The sequence below is a fragment of the Solanum pennellii genome, chromosome 6 (genome assembly GCF_001406875.1).
Source record: "Solanum pennellii chromosome 6, SPENNV200".
NCBI lineage: Eukaryota > Viridiplantae > Streptophyta > Magnoliopsida > Solanales > Solanaceae > Solanum > Solanum pennellii.
In genome coordinates this window covers 16,972,626-16,981,457 of record NC_028642.1, presented here as the reverse complement: position 1 = coordinate 16,981,457, position 8,832 = coordinate 16,972,626, and the positions used below count along the sequence as shown (strand labels likewise).

Below are 8,832 nucleotides of genomic sequence, written 5' to 3'. Positions count from 1 at the left end.
TTGTAACTATTGTGTTAGTGCTTGACAAATTTAATTTATGATTCTTATGTAGATGGATCGTAGTTGGATGTATAATATGACTAATTTTGGTCGAATGGGGCTAAGACCTGAATTTGTAGAAGGTGTCATTGGTTTTGTGGAGTATGCAAAGACATTAGATCCTTTTCAACGTAGTGGTATGATTAAGTGTCCTTGTAATAAATGTCAATGTTTGAATTATGAAAAACCAGATGCTGTTGAGCTTCATATCTATCGAAATGGGTTTAAAAAAGAATACACTGTGTGGACTAGTCATGGAGAAATTGATAATAACTTTGATGTATTCCAACATTATGTTCCTGGTGAAAGTAGTAGCAATGTGAATTCTAATGCACAAAATTATAGAATTGATGACATGGTTCAAGATGCTTTTGGTGTGCATTCTGATTTTGATTTTGCTAATCAAGGTGAAGAAGCTCCTAATGTTGAATGTAAAATTTTCTTTGAACAATTGGAATCTGCTAGTCGGCCTTTATATGAGGGGAGTCCACACTCACAGTTGTCTATTGCGGTTAGATTATTAAGTATCAAATCAGATTGGAATGTTCCTCAAGGGGCAATGGACTCTGTGATTGACCTTATTCATGATTTAGTTGACCCAAATCTATAGATACATGATAATTTCTATAAGGCAAATTTCTATAAGGCAAAGAGGTTGGTATCAAAGTTAGGAATGTCATCGATGAGAATTCATTGTTGTGAAAATGGTTGCATGTTATACTATAAGGATGATATTGATCTAGAATCGTGTAAGTTTTGTGGAAAATGTCGTTATAAACAGACAGCTAGTGGGAAGAAAGTTCCTATTAAGGCAATGCATTTCTTACCTCTTATACCAAGGTTAAAGAGGTTGTATGCGTCTAATAGATCTGCTCCTCATATGAGATGGCACCTTGAACATAGAAGACCACCTGGAGTTATGTGTCATCCATCCGATGGAGAGGCTTGGAAGCATTTTGATAGAACATATCTACAATTTGAAGCCGAACCACTTAGATTGGGTTTATGTTCAGATGGATTCACGCCGCATTTTGTTTCTGCTGCACCATATTCTTGTTGGCCTGTATTTGTAACACCATATAATCTTCCACCCGAGATGTGTATGACCAGTCCATATATATTTCTCAATTGTGTCATTCCTGGCCCTCGGAATCCAAAAGTATTGATTGATGTATACTTGCAACCTTTGATTGATGAGTTGAAACAATTGTGGGTTCAAGGGGTTGAAACATTTGATGTGTCTCTTAAGCAGAATTTTAATTTGCGGGCTACCTTAATATGGACTATTAATGATTTTCCAGCATATGGAATGTTGTCAGGGTGGATGACAGCGGGAAAGTTAGCTTGTCCTTATTGTATGGAAAATACTAAATCATTCACTTTGAAACATGGTCGTAAAAATTCTTGGTTTGACTGTCATCGACAGTTCTTGCCAATGGATCATGAGTTTAGGAGTATGAAAAATGCATTCAGAAAGAATTCTGTTGAACAAGGTTATCCTCCTCCAATCTTAACTGGAGAACAAGTTTGGGAGAGGGTTCAAAACTTTCCAAAGGTCGCAAAAGAACAACCCTATAAATTTGATGGATATGGTGTTGCACATAACTGGACAAAACAAAGCATATTCTGGGAGTTACCGTATTGGAAGGACAATCTTCTTCGACATAATCTTGATGTCATGCATATTGAAAAAAATTACTTTGATAATTTATTTAACACAGTAATGGATGTCACTGGCAAGACAAAAGATAGTGTTAAAGCTAGAATGGACTTACCTGAATATTGCAGGCGAAAAGAGTTATGGTTGCAAGAGAAACAGAACAACAAGTTCTTCAAGCCTAAGGCTAGTTATTCATTTACAAGGGATCAAAAGCGTAAAATTTGTGAATGGGTCGAGCAACTTAAGATGCCTGCTGGACATGCTTCAAATTTAGGAAAATGTGTTGATATGGAGCATGGAAAATTACATTGTATGAAAAGTCATGATTGTCATGTCTTCATGGAAACATTACTCCCCGTTGCATTTAGTGGCTTGCCTGATACAATTTGGAAACCTATGACTGAAATCAGTATGTTCTTCAAGGACTTGTGTTCTAATACGTTAAGGGAAGACAACCTAGTTCAGATGGATCAGAATATTCCTGTAATTACGAATAAGTTGGAGAAGATTCTTCTACCTGGATTTTTCGATGTGATGGAGCATCTTCCTGTACATCTAGTGCATGAAGCACGCCTTGGAGGTCCGGTTCAATATAGATGGATGTATCCTTTTGAGAGGTAAATATTTAACTATTAATATTTTTATATTAATATGTTGTTTAAATCAATGATAACAATGTATAATGTAGGACTATTGGAAAGTCTAAACGGGGCATGAAACAAAATCATAGAGTTGAAGGCTCAATGGTTCAATTCCATCTTGGTAGGGAGATAACTAATTTTGGTTCTTATTACTTTAAAAGAAGTGTGTTATGCTTTAAAAATAGACCCAATTGCCATGACGATGGTGGTGAGACTATGAAGCCACTATCAATCTTCAATCAACCAGGCAAAGGTTCAAAAAAACGCACAAGGAGGAATCTTAGTGCCATTGAGTTGCAGTCTGCATCTACACATGTCTTATTGAATTGCCCACAAGTTAAACCATTTGTTGAGTATGTTTTTTTCCCCACTAAAATATGTAATTACAAGAAAAAACAATTAACTCAATATCCATCTTCTTTGACAGTTACTTTGTGCATTTATATGGCAATGAAAGAGTATTTGAGAATTTCTCAAAGTGGTTTCAAGATTACGTAAGCCTTATAATATTTTCATAATACTATCATTATTAAATAAATTTATATTTAATGGATGCTAATTTCTTACTTTTTAAATATTTATAGATTTATGACACAAAAAATGGTCAATTTGACCAATTTTTGAAGGACATTTCTTGGGGACCCATCAAGACTTATTCAATGAATAAGTATGTTGTTATCGGTTTTAAATTCACTACTGAAGAATACTCCAAATATAAAAAAACTAACAATAGTGGAGTTTGGGTAAAAGGTGGTGATGGAAATCTAGATGGAGTTGATTATTATGGGGTACTCAAGGAGGTTTTAGAAATGGAGTATTCCGGTTGGCCTACAAAAAAAATTATATTATTTAGATGCAAGTGGTTTGATCCAACCCCCAAAAGAGGTACGAGATAAATCAAACAATATAATATCATTGAAGTAAGGCACACAAGGGAATATGAAGCTTATGATCCTTTTATTATTGCACAAAATGTTAAGCAAGTGTACTATGTTCCTTATCCCTTGCGTCCAGATAAAGATGATTGGTGGGTGGTTATTAAAACCAAACCCATGGGCCGTGTGGAAGTTGAAAACGTGTTGGATGTTGCATACCAAAATGATGATTCATCAATTGTTCACCACACTGTCGATATTGAAATAGAAAATGATTTAGAGCATCCTGAACATATATTAGAAGAGGTTGATATGGAAGAAATAACAAATGAAGGGGCAAATGCAACAATTCATGAGGATGAGTATGAGTATGATGATGAGGATGAAGATGAATATGAGGACGAGGACGAGGATGAGGATGAGGATGAGGATGAGAATGAGGATGAGGATGAGGATGAGGACGAGGAGGATTAGTAATTACCATTGTATCTCCGTATTGACTACTTTATAGATTTATTAATGATACAGAGAGTAATTTATGAATCTATCCTTGTGTGCCTTTTGTTTTAATTTCAATAACTTCAACTTCATATGTTCTCGTGTGCCTTTTGTTGGATGTTGTTTTCCATATTATTTTGTACTTGTGGTTGTGGCTTTATTTTATTTTAAAAAGTGATGAACTGCTAGATAAGCTACTGGATGATGTTTGTCTCTCATATCTTCAATATCTAACAACCTTTGACTTGAATGTCTTTGTTACTAATTAGATGACAGGTAAATGTAAGAATAAAGATATTGATAATGGCCCCAAAAAGAAAAAGAGAAAGAAGGTATGGTTAGTAGACAACAAACAGGTATACATATAAGATCAGACAACACAACATCTCTCCCACCAAAAGACACTGCAACATTGCTATTCTAGGCCGACCGTGCCTCCACATATTAATCCTCCTTCGACCTATATGCATCCACCATTGGAATATACTCAGCCGCCCCCTCAGGTACCTTTGATGATGACCACATCAGGGAATGCTACCCCACAGGGATACAGTGTTTTGCCTCCAGAGGATAATCGACAAACGTCTAGTGTCTCTCGCACTAATACTCACAACCCTGCAGACTCACAGCCATAATCATCATCTGCTTCACAACTTATGATGTCGAGTCTTCGCATTCAAGGTAATAGTTCTGAGCCTAACACTCCTACCACAAATCAGTCAGATACACCTGGTCATGACAATACACAAGTTGGCATGAGGGACATGCATAATAGACTTGTCATTGAGCCTGAAGGCTACACGTAAGTTTTTTTAAAAAATATGGTATGTTTATTATTATATGATTTAATTGTATTTGTTTTAACTTGTAAATGTTAAAACTTTGTATTACAGTTTCAATCCAGATGATACTGTGGGGATCATTTCTCAGGCAATCAAAGAACTCTATAGAGATACTTATCCTACATGGGGCAAGTTCCCTAGCAATCTCAAGATACAAATATTTTTGGAGTTCAGGGTATATTCGAATTTATTTGTTTAACACTATTAAAATACTTGTCTTCATTAATACTTATCAAATAAAATAATTTATGCTTTGATTGTAGAAAAAATGTGCTTGGCGTCCGGAACATGAGGCCAAAATTTGTGCAAACTTTCACAAGAAAGCTACGCATACTCTTGCTAGTTTGTTTAATAAAGCTCGTAGAGATAATAGCAAACCTAGCTGGGTTCTACCGGAGGATTGGGCAAAATTACTCGTGCATTGGAAATATGATCCAAGATTTAAGCAGATGAGTGAGATCGGTAAAAAGGCAAGATCATCTACTAAGGGTGGTTCTCTACACACAAGTGGGGCTCAAAGTCAAGGAAGTGTGAGGAGGAAATTGGTGTGTATCATTTTTCTTTGTGTTTATATATTTTATGTATTAATATTTAATTACTCTTGATTATAACTTTATTATTTTATGTAGGAAAAGGAACTAGGAAGACCGATAACTCAAGCTGAGGCATTTAAGGCAACACACATTAGAAAGAAGAAAAATCCTGAAGATCCAGACGTGTGGGTTGAACCGCGAGCTGAAGTGACCTATGTAAGCCTCTAATTTTAAAAAATAATTACTTATTTTCTAAATTTATATTCTCATATGATAACATTCAATTTAGAATCGATATCTTCAAGCTTTGGAGGATTTACAACAAACTCTGCCGGAAGAAAATCGAGGTATGCCACTTACTCAAGAACAGGATGAGAGAGTTTGGTTAGACTTGACTTGTGGGCCGAGTAGATATGGGTATGCATATGGAATGCCGCATAAAACCTTCCGTGAATTTTCTTCTGAGTTTGAAGGCCTAAATAGTTCAAATCATGATGAATCAATGAAGAAAAATTTGGCTATGGAGAAAAAGATTGTTGAGCTATCTAGCCAAGCCGAAGAATCACGGGCTAGGGAAAGGCGGTTGGAATTACAGTTTGCGGGTCTTAAGGCTCAATTCGATGCATTACTTGCTTCAGGAGGGATTCCCCCTTGTTCTGGTGATGTCACTTTCCCTCCTCGACCTCCTCAATCTCAACCTACTCAAATATCCAATGTATGGTCAACATAGAAATATGACCCATGAGACTAGTAGTGATGAAGAAAGTGATGATTATGTGGCAAACACACTACCACATTAGTGAAGTTTAGACTTGTGATAGTTAACTTATGGATCATTTTGTTAACTTTATAATTTTGTGATGGGAATTATTTGTTTTGTGAATACATGATAACGTTGGAATGTATTATATAACTTATGGATATCATGGTTTTTGTTTAATATATAATTATGTTGAAGTGAGTTGCAATTGAGTTGATAAGAGAATATTTAGTAAATATATTGCTTCAATTGAGTTTTTGAAGCTCTTTGAGTTTGATTTGGGTACTGAATTAAAATGACAGCTGATGAGAAGCCGCAGAAATAATAATTTTCTGCCAGTTTTTTTCCAGAAAAAGAGAGGTCTCTTTTTCGCATTAATTTTCCAGATATTTCATAATAGAGACCTCATGAGGTTTCTATTTAACATTTTCTATTTTATAAATGCAGAAAAGAGACCTCATGAGGTCTCTTTTTTGCATTAATTTTTCCATACATTTCATAATAGAGACCTCATGAGGTCTCTATTTAACATTTTCTATTTTATAAATGCAGAAAAGAGACCTCACGAGTCTCTCTTTTGTATTAATTTTTTCAGCTATTTCATAATAGAGACCTCATCAGGTCTCTAATTAACATTTTATATTTTATAAATGCAGAAAAGAGACCTCATGAGGTCTCTTTTCTGCATTATATTTTCCGTAAATTTCATTATGGAGACCTCACGAGGTCTCTAAAAATAAATGCAGAAAAGAGACCTTATGAGGTCTCTCCTTTAAAATAATATAAAATTAAATTAAATAATATCTTAGCGACCTAATGAGGTCTCTTTATTAAAATATAAAATTAAATAATATAATAAAATTGTGACCTCATGAGGTCTCTATATAAAAAATATAAAATTAAATTAAATAATACAATAGTGACCTCATGAGGTCTCTTTTTTTTTAAAAAAATCTGATAATTTGTTGGTGACCTCGTGAGGTCTCCGTTTGGCGACCTCATGAGGTGTCTGTAAAAAAGTGACCTGCATTTTACTGACCTACCGTTGAGGTCTCTTTTTTGGTCTCTTTTTCCCGAAAAGAGACCTCGTGAGGTCTCTTTTCTAGGTCTCTTTTTGGCCTTTTTTTAGTAGTGANNNATATCGCAAAATGTGTTTGATCCCATTCCAATGTCTCCTAGTAGGAGCAAAACTATACCTTGCTAAAAAGTTAACAGCAAAAGCTATATCAGGCCTTGTAGTATTAGCAAGATACATTAGTGCACCAATTGCACTAAGATATGGTACTTCAGAACCAAGAATTTCTTCATTCTTTTCTTGAGGTCGGAATGGATCCTTATTCACATCAAGTGAACGAACAACCATCGGAGTACTTAATGGATGCGCTTCATCCATACAGAATCTTTTCAACACTTTTTCTGTGTAGGCAGATTGATGAACAAAAATACCATTTGTCAAATGCTCAATTTGCAAACCAAGACATAATATTGTCCTTCCCGGATCTTTCATCTCAAATTCATTCTTTAAATAATCAATTGCCTTTTGAAGCTCTATTGGAGTTCCAATAAGATTTATGTCATCAACATAAATAGCAAGTACAACAAATTCCGATATTATTTTCTTTATAAAGACACATGGACAAATTGCATCATTTGTATAACCTTCCTTAATTAAATACTCACTAAGACGGTTATACCACATGCATCCAGATTGTTTCAAACCATATAATGATCTTTACAATTTAATTGAATACATTTCTCGAGATTTTGAATTACATGATTTAGGCATCGCAAATCCTTCAGGAATTTACATGTATATCTCATTATCAAGTGATCCATAAAGGTAGGCTGTAACCACATCCATCAAATGCATTTCAAGTTGCTCGTGGACTGTGATACTAATGAGATAACGCAATGTTATTGCATCCATAACGGGTGAGTATGTCTCTTCATAGTCGACGCCAGACCTTTGAGAAAATCCTTGTGCCACAAGGCGTGCTTTCTACCTTTGTTATTTCATTTTTCTCATTTCTTTTTCGCACAAAAATCCATTTGTAACCAACAGGTTTAATACCATTAGGTGTTTGAACTATAGGTCCAAAAAACTTCACGCTTGGCAAGTGAATTCAACTCTGATTGAATTGATTCTTGCCATTTTTGGCCAATCATTTCGTTGTCGACATTCTATAACAGATTGAGGTTCATGATCCTCATTATCTTGCATGATATTTGTTGCAACATTATATGCAATGACATAATCAACACTATTTCTGATCGATTCATATTAGTTTCAACATCTCTTAAATTTATGGATAGTTCATTATTTCTTTGAGTTTCAAGTTCATTGATTCTTTCATGAATATCAGACTTATTCAAATTTTGAACTTCCATATGAGATTCTTTCATTGTGTCATCTTGACATTTAATCTTTCTTTTTCTAGGATTTGGATCCTTAGACCCCAATGGTCTACCACGCTTTAGGTGTGTTTTTGACTCATTAGCTATGACACTAGTGGATGGTCCTTTAGGGACATCAATTCGAATTGGGACATTCTCTGCAGGAATATGTGATTTAGTAATCCTTTTCAAATTTGTAAATGCGTCTGGCATTTGATTTGCAATTTTCTGCAGATGAATAATCTTTTGTACTTCTTGTTCGCAAGTAGAAGAATATGGATCAAGATGAGACAATGATAAATTTTTCCACAAAATTTCTCGTTTTATTTCACTATTCTCTCCCCCTAATTTTGGGAAAACTGTCTCATCAAACCGACAATCTGCAAATCTAACAGTAAACATGTCTCCAGTCAATGGTTCAAGATAGAGAATAATGGAGGGTGACTCAAACCCAACATATATTCNGAGAATAAAATAAGCCCATATCAGTTGTCCCTTTAAGATATCGCTAAATGTGTTTGATCCCATTCCAATGTCTCCTAGTAGGAGCAGAACTATACCTTGCTAACAAGTTAACAACAAAAGCTATA

General features: G+C 34.9%; 1 pseudogene; it reads left to right on the top strand.

The window, feature by feature from the left end:
* LOC107022142 overlaps positions 1-6,049 on the top strand; it is an 8,841-nt pseudogene extending 2,792 nt beyond the window's left edge.
* The last annotated feature ends 2,783 nt before the right edge of the window (positions 6,050-8,832 follow it).